General features: G+C 37.3%; 1 pseudogene; it reads right to left on the minus strand.

The window, feature by feature from the left end:
• Positions 1 to 4353: 4353 nt before the first annotated feature.
• On the minus strand, positions 4354 to 5503 carry LOC105614233 (olfactory receptor 6C3-like; annotated as a pseudogene).
• Between the last annotated feature and the right edge of the window lie 8236 nt (positions 5504 to 13739).

Genomic DNA, 13739 nt, shown 5'->3' on the forward strand with positions numbered 1-13739 from the left:
TTTAATATAAAATTATTTATTCTAATTGGAGGTTAATTACAATATTGTATTTGTTTTGCCATACATCAAGATGTATGTGCCACAGGTATACACGTGTTCCCCATCCTGAACCCCCCTCCCACTTCCCTCCCTGTACTATCCATCTGGGTCGTCTCAGTGCACCAGCCCCAAGCATCCTGTCTCATGCATCGAACCTGAACTGGCTATTCGTTTCATATATGATATTTTACATGTTTCAGTGCCATTCTCCCAAATCATCCCACCCTCGGCCTCTCCCACAGAGTCCAAAAAGACTGTTCTATACATCTGTGTCTCTTTTGCTGTCTCGCATACAAGAAAAACACCAACACAGTATACAAATGCATACATATGGAATTTAGAAAAATGGTAATGATAACCTTGTATGCGAGACAGCAAAAGACTGTTTTTGAATAGTCCTACAGTTAGCTCAGAATTCTGTTTCTCTGATTCCTCCGAAAAAAGGCAACTTACTTTTTATTAATGGAAAAGCGAAAGCGAAAGCAAAAAGAAAGCGAAAGTGAAGTCGCTCATTCGTGTCCATGGACTGTAGCCCAGCAACCTCCTCCATCCATGAGATTCTCCAGGCGTGAATAATGGAGTGGGTTGCCGCCATTTCCTTCTCCAGGAGACCTTCCCCATCCAGGGATCGAACCCAGGTCTCCCACATTGCAGACAGACGCTTTAACCTCTGCACCATCAAGGAAGCCCTTTCGAATAATGGAAAAGGGGAGTCCAATCAAATCAGTCAGATCAACACACAAACCCGTATGATTAAGAATAAAGAAGGAAAAAAATGTAATCACCTAAATCACTCTTAGGATTTGTGGGTTTCCATAGATATATTCTGCTGCTGGTGCTGCTATTAAGTCACTTCAATCGTGTCTGACTCTGTGCAGTCCCATAGATGGCAGCCTACCAGGCTCCTCCATCCATGGGATAATCCAGGCAAGAGTACTGGAGTGGGGTGTCATTGCCTTCTCCGAAGAGATATTCTATTTCTCCCTAAATGTCTGTTTGTCAACTAGTATCTATATTTGAAGATAATTTTTAACCTAAAAAGGAAAATAAATTCTTATAAAAATATAGCATCAGGTCTTAATTTTAATTATTTTGTGTGGGATTATTCAGGATTTGCATTCCAAGAAATCTGGATTAAAAATACAACTCCCTCTGAGTTATATATTTTTTTCTTCCCCGCTGTGAAAATGAGGATAATATTTCATAGAATTATTGTGATGGCTACCAACCTAGATAGCATATTGAAGAGCAGAGACATTACTTTGCCGACAAGGGTCTGTCTAGTCAAGGCTATGGTTTTTCCAATGGTCATGTATGGATGTGAGAGTTGAACTGTGAAGAAAGCTGAGCACCAAAGAATTGATGCTTTTGTACTGTAGTGTTGGAGAAGACTCTTGAGAGTCCCTTGGACTGCAAGGACATGGAACCAGTCCATTCTGAAGGAGATCAGCCCTGGGATTTCTTTGGAAGGAATGATGCTAAAGCTGAAACTCCAGTACTTTGGACACCTCATGCGAAGAGTTGATTCATTGGAAAAGACTCTGATGCTGGGAGGGATTGGGGACAGGAGGAGAAGGGGTCGACAGAGGATGAGATGGCTGGATGGCATCACTGACTTGATGGACGTGAGTTTGAGTGAACTCTAGGAGTTGGTGATGGACAGGGAGGCCTGGCGTGCTGAGATTCATGGAGTCTCAAAGAGGCAGATATGACTGAGCGACTGAACTGAACTGAACTTGATTAGAAGTAAAATTAAATTATATAAAATTTTAAAGCATGTATCCCTACACAGTAAATACTGTTCTCTTTATTATTCATACAAATAAAATCAATTATTACATTTGAGGAAGATGATTATACAGCCTTGACATACTCCTTTTCCTATTTGGAACCAGTATGTTGTTTCATGTCTAGTTCTGACTGTTTCTTCCTGACCTGCATATAGATTTCTCAAGAGGCAGGTCAGGTGGTCTGGTCCCACTATAAAACAATTGCAACCATTTAGGAGGAAACTTATTTGAGAGACAGTGCTGTTTATATTCTTATCTCATTGATCTCATTGATTCATTGCAGTAACCTATGTTACCTTTGAAGAAACTGACAATGAGAGATTAATTATTATAAACAAAGGCATAGAGCTAGTTAAAGGTCAAATTGGAATTCTATACTATTTCCTCCTGAAACTGAAGCATATGATACTTCTCAGACATATATTCAATGAGTTAACAAACAGGAAACATAAACAGACTCATTCTTCAGAATCCTTGATATATACAGGAAGGAATGGCAACACCAAATTATTCATTATTTATTTCACCTGATGAAATGCTAAGCTAAGAATAAATCAGTGCTAAGGAAAGGAAAATTTGCACTGGCTTTTACTTTACAATCTTACCTCTATTTCTACAAATGCATCACATTAAGTGGCAGAAACTATTAAAAAAATTGGTAACTATTTCAAGTTTAGGTTAAGATATTTAGCATTTGTAAAAATATTCTTTCTCAATACACTTGCAATTATCTTCTTTCTATAGCTATTTTTCTTTGATCCATTTTGCTTTGTAGTCATGGGAGCAAAAATGGTGAAGGGTAGCAAGACATCATTACTGTGGTTCTTTATGGACATGATTTTTATATGGATTTTTAACCTGCATAAGCCACAAGCAGTTTTATCACAACATATGCCCATGGCTCATAGGAAGTACTCCAGTGAATCAAATGTGCCAACAGAGCCAAGAGGAAAATACTCTAAGGATTATACATACGTTATTAATATTTGTAGTGGACTTCCCTGGTGGCTCAGACAGTAAAGCGTCTACCTACAATGTGGGAGACCCGGGTTAGATCCCTTGGTCGGGAAGATCCCCTGGAGAAGGAAATGGGAATGCACTCCAGTATTCTTGCCTGGTGAATCCCATGGATAGAGGAGCCTGGTGGGCTGTAGTTCATGGGGTTGTACCAATATTGAATTAGAAAACTTGGTGGACTATGTCCAAAGAGATGGAAAAGCATGAGAATTAGGGAAGAAACATATGGAATATTTGCAAAATTTTTGGAAGAGGTTTTCTGAATTTGGTACATCAGGATTTCTCTAAAGTATAGACATTTCTTGACCTTGCTGACTGAAATATCGGGATGAATGAATCTTATGTGCAAACACTATATTTCCTTTCTTATGTCATAAAATGTCCCCATTAAGTGGCTCACTAAGCTATTAAGTATAAAATAAATTATTCAAAAGATTAAATAGAGAACAATGAAAAGAAGAATGAGATACAATATCATGCTCAATGAATTCCCATAGAAGACATGAGAGAAGTTAGATTAAATAAATTTTAAAGTCTTCAATATGTTCCAAGAATTTTCACAGGTCATTTTCCCTTAATAATGGTGCTAATTGTTGAGAAGTATCTACTATCCAGAGGCCTCTTTTCATTTGATTGGTGGGCTGGGTTCTGGTAATTAATGAAAGCATGGAGTGGAGTTAAGTGAAGTGTAGTCGCTCAGTCGTGTCCTACTCTTTGGGACCCTATGGACTGTAGCATAAAACCTAGGGAATCTGCAAAAATTTACAATTCAGATCCTTTAACCTAATTTTAGAAATGACCAAAAAAATCTCTGCATCTGTTGACTCAATCATTGTTATTCATTCAACAAACATTGAGAACCTGCTGTCTTCAATACTATAGGACACTGTGGATAGAATAGAATCAAAATAGATATGAACCCACCTTTACTCAGCTTGCTGAGGACTCTCCAAACACAAATCTAAGGATAGCCATCCTCAGAAAAGATTGGAGAGACCCCCAGAGTCTCTAGGTGGATTGAGTACTGATCATTTCCCCTGAACAAATCCAGCTTTAAAAGACTGGGAGAGGTGGCTGTTTTATCAAATGTGTACATAAGAACATTAATTTACAAGGGACATAAAGAAGAGAAAATTATGCAAATAAAATGAATCTTAAAAAATAGACCCTAAATAAATATAGATTTATGAACACTTGACAAAGAATTCAAAATAATTGTGATAGACATGAGTATTAAATTCTGGAAAGTGGCAGTGTTTTAGTTATATTACATTTATTTTTAATTACTTGATTATAAATAGAATTTACTTTTTATTTTTATGGAATTCATATATAAATTCTATAAAAATACATAATATCATGATCAATGTTTACCTTCTATATATATGTTTAATTTCATGAAATAAAAACCTCTACTTTAAAAGTGCAATGCAAGAGTACATATTATCTCTTTGGACTGAATTTCGTGTACTATTACACAGAATATATAGCTTCTTTACACCTGTGTTCACCTTGAAAATACATAGGAAATTACACACTCATTTTGAAACGCTACGTTTAAAGTACAGTCTGGTACTTCATAGGATCCTTTCAGGGACTAATTAACAAGAATTAAAATGATCTTTTCACAATGTGCTTTGTCTTAAAGAAGTACATTTCAATTTACAAAAATTCTGAAGGAGGAATAACTTTATATATTTTGAAATGTTGATAAGCAATGCACTGGAAAAACTTAGCTTGGAAGTGAAAGTCACAGATTGGGAAATATATTAACTGTCATGTGGCAGGTTAAAAACCTATAAAGAGCAAAGGTAGTTGTTAATGAATAGATGGTTAGGAATTTCAGGATATAACCTGATTGTTCTTTAAAGTGTGGTTTATTTTTGACCAAAAAAAAAAAAACATTATTGGCAGAAAAGCCTGCCTTATAGACCAAGTCTTTGAAGGCTTGTTTCACTTGCTGGTTTCTCAGAGTGTAGATGAAGGGGTTCAGCAAGGAGGGCCACAAAGATATTGAGAATAGCTTTTGTCAATGATCTCTTTTCTTTGGGGAGGGATTACCATACATGAATATGCAGCTTCCATAGGAGATGGAGATGACAATGATGTGAGAAGAACAAGTAGAGAAGGCCTTTTTTCTCTGACTGGCAGATGGAATTCTCAAAATATCCTGATAATGTTTGTATAGGACAAAATCACTAACGCCAAGGTGAATAGCAAACTAACCAAAGCAAAGTAAAAACCCATTACTTCTAGAAGCCATGTATCTGAACAAGACAATTGTAAAAGGAGGGAAATAGTCACACAGAAAGTGATCAATGACATTGCAAGCACACTAATCCAGCTGGAGGAGAAGCATAAGGGGCGAGAAAATGGTCAGAAACCCGCCCAGCCATGCACAGAGCACAAGCAGGCTGCAGAGTTTCCTGCTCATGATGGTTGTATAATGCAGGGGCTTGCAGATGGCAACATAGGACAATGGCAGTTAGAATGTAAAATTCAGTCACCCTCCACCCCACCCCCATGAAAATAGAGAGAAATAGTTGGGCTGCACAATTGTAAGAAATAGTCTTGTCCCTGGTAATAATTGCCCCCAGAAATCTAGGAATGCACACAGCAGTAAAGGAGATTTCTGAGAAAGAGAAATTTTGGAGGAAGAAATACTTGGCACCATGACCAAGTGGGCTTTATCCCAGGGATGCAAGGACTCTTCAATATCCGCAAATCAATCAATGTAGTTCACCACATTAACAAACTGAAAAATAAAAACCATATGATTATCTCAATAGATGCAGAGAAGGCCTTTGACAAAATTCAACATCCATTTATGATAAAAACTCTCCAGAAAGCAGGAATAGAAGGAACATACCTCAACATAATAAAAGCTATCTATGACAAACCCACAGCAAACATTATCCTCAATGGTGAAAAATTGAAAGCATTTCCCCTCAAGTCAGGAACAAGACAAGGGTGTCCACTTTCACCGCTACTATTCAACATAGTTCTGGAAGTTTTGGCCACAACAATCAGAGCAGAAAAAGAAATAAAAGGAATCAAAATTGGAAAAGAAGAAGTAAAACTCTCACTGTTTGCAGATGACATGATCCTCTACATGGAAAACCCTAAAGACTCCACCAGAAAATTACTAGAGCTCATCAATGAATATAGTAAAGTTGCAGGATATAAAATCAACACACAGAAATCCCTTGCATTCCTATACACGAATAATGAGGAAGTAGAAAAAGAAATTAAGGAAACAATTCCATTCACAATAGCAACGAAAAGAATAAAATACTTAGGAATATATCTACCTAAAGAAACTAAAGACCTATATATAGAAAACTATAAAACACTGATGAAAGAAATCAAAGAGGACACTAATAGATGGAGAAATATACCATGTTCATGGATCGGAAGAATCAATATAGTGAAAATGAGTATACTGCCCAAAGCAATTTACAAATTCAATGCAATCTCTATCAAGCTACCAGCCACATTTTTCACAGAACTAGAACAAATAATTTCAAGATTTGTATGGAAATACAAAATACCTCGAATAGCCAAAGCAATCTTGAGAAAGAAGAATGGAACTGGAGGAATCAATTTGCCTGACTTCAGGCTCTACTACAAAGCCACAGTCATCAAGACAGTATGGTACTGGCACAAAGACAGACATATAGATCAATGGAACAAAATAGAAAGCCCAGAGATGAATCCACACACATATGGACACCTTATCTTTGACAAAGGAGGCAAGAATATACAGTGGAGTAAACACAAGCTCTTTAACAAGTGGTGCTGGGAAAACTGGTCAACCACTTGTAAAAGAATGAAACTAGATCACTTTCTAACACCGCACACAAAAATAAACTCAAAATGGATTAAAGATCTAAATGTAAGATCAGAAACTATAAAACTCCTAGAGGAGAACATAGGCAAAACACTCTCAGACATAAATCACAGCAGGATCCTCTATGATCCACCTCCCAGAATTCTGGAAATAAAAGCAAAAATAAACAAATGGGATCTAATTAAAATTAAAAGCTTCTGCACAACAAAGGAAAATATAAGCAAGGTGAAAAGACAGCCTTCTGAATGGGAGAAAATAATAGCAAATGAAGCAACTGACAAACAACTAATCTCAAAAATATACAAGCAACATCTGCAGCTCAATTCCAGAAAAATAAACTACCCAATCAAAAAATGGGCCAAAGAACTAAATAGACATTTCTCCAAAGAAGACATACGGATGGCTAACAAACACATGAAAAGATGCTCAACATCACTCATTATTAGAGAAATGCAAATCAAAACCACAATGAGGTACCACTTCACACCAGTCAGAATGGCTGCGATCCAAAAATCTGCAAGCAATAATTGCTGGAGAGGGTGTGGAGAAAAGGGAACCCTCCTACACTGTTGGTGGGAATGCAAACTAGTACAGCCACTATGGAGAACAGTGTGGAGATTCCTTAAAAAATTGCAAATAGAACTACCTTATGACCCAGCAATCCCACTGCTGGGCATACACACCGAGGAAACCAGAATTGAAAGAGACACATGTACCCCAATGTTCATTGCAGCACTGTTTATAATAGCCAGGACACGGAAACAACCTAGATGTCCATCAGCAAATGAATGGATAAGAAAGCTGTGGTACATATACACAATGGAGTATTACTCAGCCGTTAAAAAGAATTCATTTGAATCAGTTCTGATGAGATGGATGAAACTGGAGCTGATTATACAGAGTGAAGTAAGCCAGAAAGAAAAACACCAATACAGTAAACTAACACATATATATGGAATTTAGGAAGATTGCAATGACGACCCTGTATGCAAGAGAGGAAGAAAGACACAGATGTGTATTACGGACCTTTGGACTCAGAGTGAGAGGGAGAGGGTGGGATGATTTAGGAGAATGGCATTCTAACATATATACTATCATGTAAGTATTGAATCGCCAGTCTATGTCTGACGCAGGATACAGCATGCTTGGGGCTGGTGCACGGGGATGACCCAGAGAGATGTTATGGGGAGGGAGGTGGGAGGGGGGTTCATGTTAGGGAACACATGTAAGAATTTAAAGATTTTAAAATTTAAAAAAAAAAGAAAAGAAAAGAAAAAAAAAGAGTACAAAGAAAAATAGAAGAAAATGGTAGCATAACTCATATCTGCAACAGGAGATGTACTGTTTTATTTAACTCAGTAAAGGAGCATTTTGGCAGATGTCTCTCTATATCACAAGGATTGATAACTGTGTCCACTTCATCTTTTTTTCGAGTCTATTGAGACACAATTGACATATAACATTGTGTAAGTTTAAAATGTACATGTTGATTTCATATACATATATATTGTGAAATGATTATCAAAGTGGGTTAGTAAACATATCTATCACTCACATAGTTTCTATTTACTTTTTTTGTGGCGAGAGCATTTAAGATTACTCTCGGCAATTTTCAGTTTTAACACAGTATTCTGATATCAGCTTTGTGGTGATAGAGATCTGATGAATGCGTTTACCCTAAGAGCCCAATTAACAAGCAAAAAGGAACTCTATATTATTCATGAAGGACACATGCACAGTAGTGCTTCACTAGAGTAAACCCTCATCCTCATCAGTTCAGTTCAGTTCAGTCGCTCAGTCGTGTCCGACTCTTTGCGACCCCATGAACCACAGCACGCCAGGCCTCCCTGTCCATCACCAACTCCAGGAGTTCACTCAGACTCACGTCCATCCAGTCAGGGATGCCATCCAGCCATCTCATCCTCCGTCGTCCCCTTCTCCTCCTGCCCCCAATTCCTCCCAGTATCAGAGTCTTTTCCAATGAGTCAACTCTTTGCATGAGGTAGCCAAAGTACTGGAGTTTCAGCCTCAGCATCAGTCCTTCCAAGAGGCTTAATCCAGGTTTAGATTTGGGGATTTTTTTTTTTTTTTTGCAATATACTCCAGAAATATGCTGAATTGTTTTTTTTTTCCATCTTTAGTATCCATTGTTGATCAATGGTTGGAGCCATTATTTTTTGTGGTACAAAATGGCTCTATTATTTTTAATCTGCTTTCCAATAAGATTTTTGTGCCACAATATTGCTAACACTTTATACATTTTTCCTGCTCCTCGGCAGTCAGGGATGATAGTTTGAAGGTATCTGTTTTTATTGATTAATGTTAACACTATAAAATTAAGCAAACATAGATTTTGTTTGTTGTGTTTTTTTTTTTTTCAAATCAGTCTCTTATATTGGCTATTATAGCTCACAACCTCATGCAAGTTACACAACTTTTCTGAGCATCAATTTACGTACTTGTAAAAATAAGAAAATAGTGTCTAATCTGCCGATTAGTTTTGAAGTTTATATAATTATTTTTTAAATTAGTGAAAACAAATATTTAGACAATCACTGTTATTCTTATACTACCTGGAGTTTTATAGGAATACCATAAATAATATATATTTCTTGTAGACAGCATTTATTCTTTTAGTTCATATGCTCAACTAGCTATGTCAATTCATCCCTGGAATGAAGAATTGTTCAATATATGAAAATCAATCAATGTGAGACACTACTTTGACAGAACAAATGATAAAAATCGCACGATTATCTCAATATATGTAGCAAAAGCATTTTCCCAGTGGTTATGTATGGATGTGAGAGTTGGACTGTGAAGAAGGCTGAGCACCGAATAATTGATGCTTTTGAACTGTGGTGTTGGAGAAGACTCTTGAGAGTCCCTTGGACTGCAAGGAGATCCAATCAGTCCATTCTGAAGGAGATCAGCCCTGGGATTTCTTTGGAAGGAATGATGCTGGAGCTGAAACTCCAGTACTTTGGCCACCTCATGGAAGAGTTGACTCACTGGAAAAGACTCTGATGCTGGGAGGGATTGGGGGCAGGAGGAGAAGGGGACGACAGACGATGAGATGGTTGGATGGCATCACTGACTCAATGGATGTGAGTCTGAGTGGACTCTGGGAGTTGGTGATGGACAGGGAGGCCTGGCATGCTGCGATTCATGGGGTCGCAGAGTCTGACACTACTGAGCGACTGAACTGAACTGAACACACTTTGTAAAAATGTTTTAAAGTTGCAGAACATAAAATCAACATTATAAATGTAAGTTGCATTTTTATACTATTAATAAGCTTTCTACAAAAGAAATTAAGTAAAAAATGAAAGTTGCAATTGTACCAAAAGGAATAAGATACTTTGGAATAAACAACTAAAGAGGAAGAAGATACATACACTGAAAAATGCAAAACTTTGATGAAACTAAAGACATAAACACATGGGAAAACATTCAGTACTCATGGATGAGGAAACTTATGTATATGTCCTGCTCCCCAACAAAATCAACAGATTCAGTGCAGTCCTGTCAAATACAAGTGGCATTATTTTTTTACAGAAACAGAAAAAAAGCCTAAAATTTATAAGGAATCACAAAAGACCATGACTAGCCAAATAAATCTTGAAAATAAAAACTAAAGCTGGCTTCCAGATTTCAAAATATATTGAAAGCTATGATAATTAAATTGATAGAGTACTAGCATAACAATAGCCATCTTAACCAATTACACACCATGAGGAGCCCAGAAAACACTCAGGTACGTACAGTCAAATGATCTTTGAAAAGGATGCCAAAAACCCATGGCGGGGAAAAAACAGTCTTTTTAAAGAGGGACACTGAAAACCAAAGACTAACAGTTTCAAACAAAAGCAACTTTTAAAGAAACTACAAGTAAACATTTCACAGTAGTATTTGCAGAAAAGAGAAAAGTTTTTCAAATATGAAAAGCATTGAAAATGTGACTGCTTTATATAAAAGTGTGAATGTACATAAAGGAGCTCAATGTTAAGCTGAATATTGAAAACAAAGAGCGGTTATGGGAAAACTGAGCAACTGCATGTAAAAGAAGGAAATTCTACCCTTACTTTACACTATACACAAAATCAACTCAAAACAGATAAAAGCTTAAACAAAAGCCATAAAGTTTTAAAACTCTTTAGAAGAAATCATGAGCATCAGCAGCTTATAGCTCAGTCGGTTAAGAAACTGCCTGCAATGCAGGAGACCCGGGTTCGATTCTTGGGTGGGGAATATCCCCTGGTGAAGAGCATGGCAACCCACTCCAGTATTCTTGCCTGGAGAATCCCACGGACAGAGGCGCCTGGTGGGCTACAGTCTGTGGGTTTGCAAGAGTCCGACACGACTTAGCGAATCAACCACCAGAAGAAATCGTAGGGGAAAAGCTGCATGATATTGAACTGGGCAATGATTTAATGGATATGACCCCAAAAGGGCAACAAAAGTAGATAGAACAGTGGGATTACATCAAAATAGAAAGCACTTTCACCACCAAAGAAAGAGTCGACAAACAGCAGAGTGAAGAGACAACCTATAGAATAGAAAAGATTACAAACACTGTATCCAATAAGGGATTAATGTCTAAAATATGTACGAAACTGTTACAACTCAATAGAACAAAACCAGGACAAACCCCCAAACCTAATAACTTAATTAATAAAAGGACTGAAGACTCATGTATACATTTTCCCAAAGAAGACACACAAATAAAAGGAGATAAATGGCTAACAGATATATGCTAGATGATTAATGCCACTAATGTTCAGAGAAAAGACGATCAGAAGGACAATATTAAGTTACCTCACACCTGTCAGGATGGCTGTTATCAAGATGATAAAAGACAAGTGTTGATGACGGTGTGGAGAATTTAGAATCCTGATACATTGTCGGTGGGAATGCACATTGTGCAGCCACTATGAGAAACTGTGCAGATTTCCTTCAAAAATTAAAAATAGAACTACCATGTTATCTAGCAACCCCATTTCCAGATATGTATCTAAAATAATTGAAATCAGGGTATGTAAGTGATAGCATTGTCATGTTCACTGCAGCAGTATTCACAATTGTTAAGATATGGAAAGGAACCCAAATGTCTAGGGAAGGATGAATGGATACAGAAAATAGAGTAAATGCATTTAATGGGATAATACTGGACTATTATTCAGCCTTAAAAAAAGGAAAATATCTCAATATATAGAACAGCATGGATGAAACGTGAGGGCCTTATGCTAAGTATCATAAGCCAGTCATAAAATGTTAAAAACTGCATGAATTCACCTAGGTGATAAATCGAAAATTCTCAAACTCTTAGATTCAGATAGTGGAATGGTGGTTGCCGGGGGGAGAGGGAGAGGGAAATGTGGATATTGCTAATCAATTGACATAAAGTTTGTTACAGTCAACAACACTGTAGTGTGTCTTTAAATGTTTAAGTAGATAAATCTCACATTAAAAGTTCTTATCACCTCAAAAGTATAATGTGTATGTACCTCTAGTGGTTACATATGCAAGATAATGTTAATAATCATTATTATAATTTATTGATAGCTAAGGCTGTATATTGTCACCCTGCTTATTTAACTTCTATGTAGAGTACATTATGAGAAACGCTGGACTGGAAGAAACACAAGCTGGAATCAAGATTGCCGGGAGAAATATCAATAACTTCAGATATGCAGATGACACCACCCTTATGGCAGAAGGTGAAGAGGAACTAAAAGCCTCTTGACGAAAGTGAAAGAGGAGAGTTTAAAAAGTTGGCTTAAAGCTGAACATTCAGAAAACGAAGATCATGGCATCCGGTCCCATCACTTCATGGCAAATCAATGGGGAAACAGTGGAAACAGGGTCAGACTTTATTTTGGGGGGCTCCAAAATCACTGCAGATGGTGACTGCAGCCATGAAATTAAAAGACATTTACTCCTTAGAAAAAAAGTTATGACCAACCTAGATAGCATATTCAAAAGCAGAGACATTACTTTGCCGGCTAAGGTCTGTCTAGTCAAGGCTATGGTTTTTCCAGTGGTCATGTATGGATGTGAGAGTTGGACTGCGAAGAAGGCTGAGTGCCGAAGAATTGATGCTTTTGACTGTGGTGTTGGAGAAGACTCTTGAGAGTCCCTTGGACTGCAAGGACATCCAACCAGTCCATTCTGAAGGAGATCAGCCCTGGGATTTCTTTGGAAGGAATGATGCAGGAGCTGAAACTCCAGTACTTTGGCCACCTCATGGAAGAGTTGACTCATTGGAAAAGATTCTGATGCTGGGAGGGATTGGGGGCAGTAGGAGAAGGGGATGACAAAGGATGAGATGGCTGGATGGCATCCCTGATTCAATGGACGTGAGTCTGAGTGAACTCCGGGAGTTGGTGATGGACAGGGAGGCCTGGCGTGCTGCAATTCATGGGATTGCAAAGAGTCAGACACGACTGAGCAACTGAACTGGACTGAACTACGTTATATGCTTTACAAATTCATTTTCATTTCCATAGCAAGTTATATATACCTCGCTTACCTGAACTTACGCCTGACTTACTGATGGGAAAATATTTGCTTAGAGGTTATAGAAACCTTAAGTTTGTCAGATATTCACCTTATGTAAAATACAAATTGTATTTGAGATAGGATAGAAAGAAATGGAGAACCCACACTTAACTTCCCTTTAACATTTGAATCCCCTTCAATTTTCCATCACTCCCATCCTCACCCTTCCCTTTTTTTAAAAAACAAAACTTATACTCTCAAGTGTGTTTATCTCTTAATGATTATTCAGAATGTTGCACCACTAATTAGGTTTGTATTTTCTATTACTAAAATGTGGTTTACATAAATGAGGATTATATTGGTATCTGTAATCACTTCACCTGCACACATACACCAACCTTTCCAAATACTTTAGGCATCTATTAAGGCCTGAACAAGTGGAAGAGAAATTTAGCACATGAAATCCTAATTTTCTATAAAAAGGGAAGATTTTGCTTTGTTATCAAGATTTTAGCCTCTACAAAACTTAAGTGATTTTGTTA

This window comes from Ovis aries, chromosome 3 (genome assembly GCF_016772045.2).
Source record: "Ovis aries strain OAR_USU_Benz2616 breed Rambouillet chromosome 3, ARS-UI_Ramb_v3.0, whole genome shotgun sequence".
Classification (NCBI taxonomy): domain Eukaryota; kingdom Metazoa; phylum Chordata; class Mammalia; order Artiodactyla; family Bovidae; genus Ovis; species Ovis aries.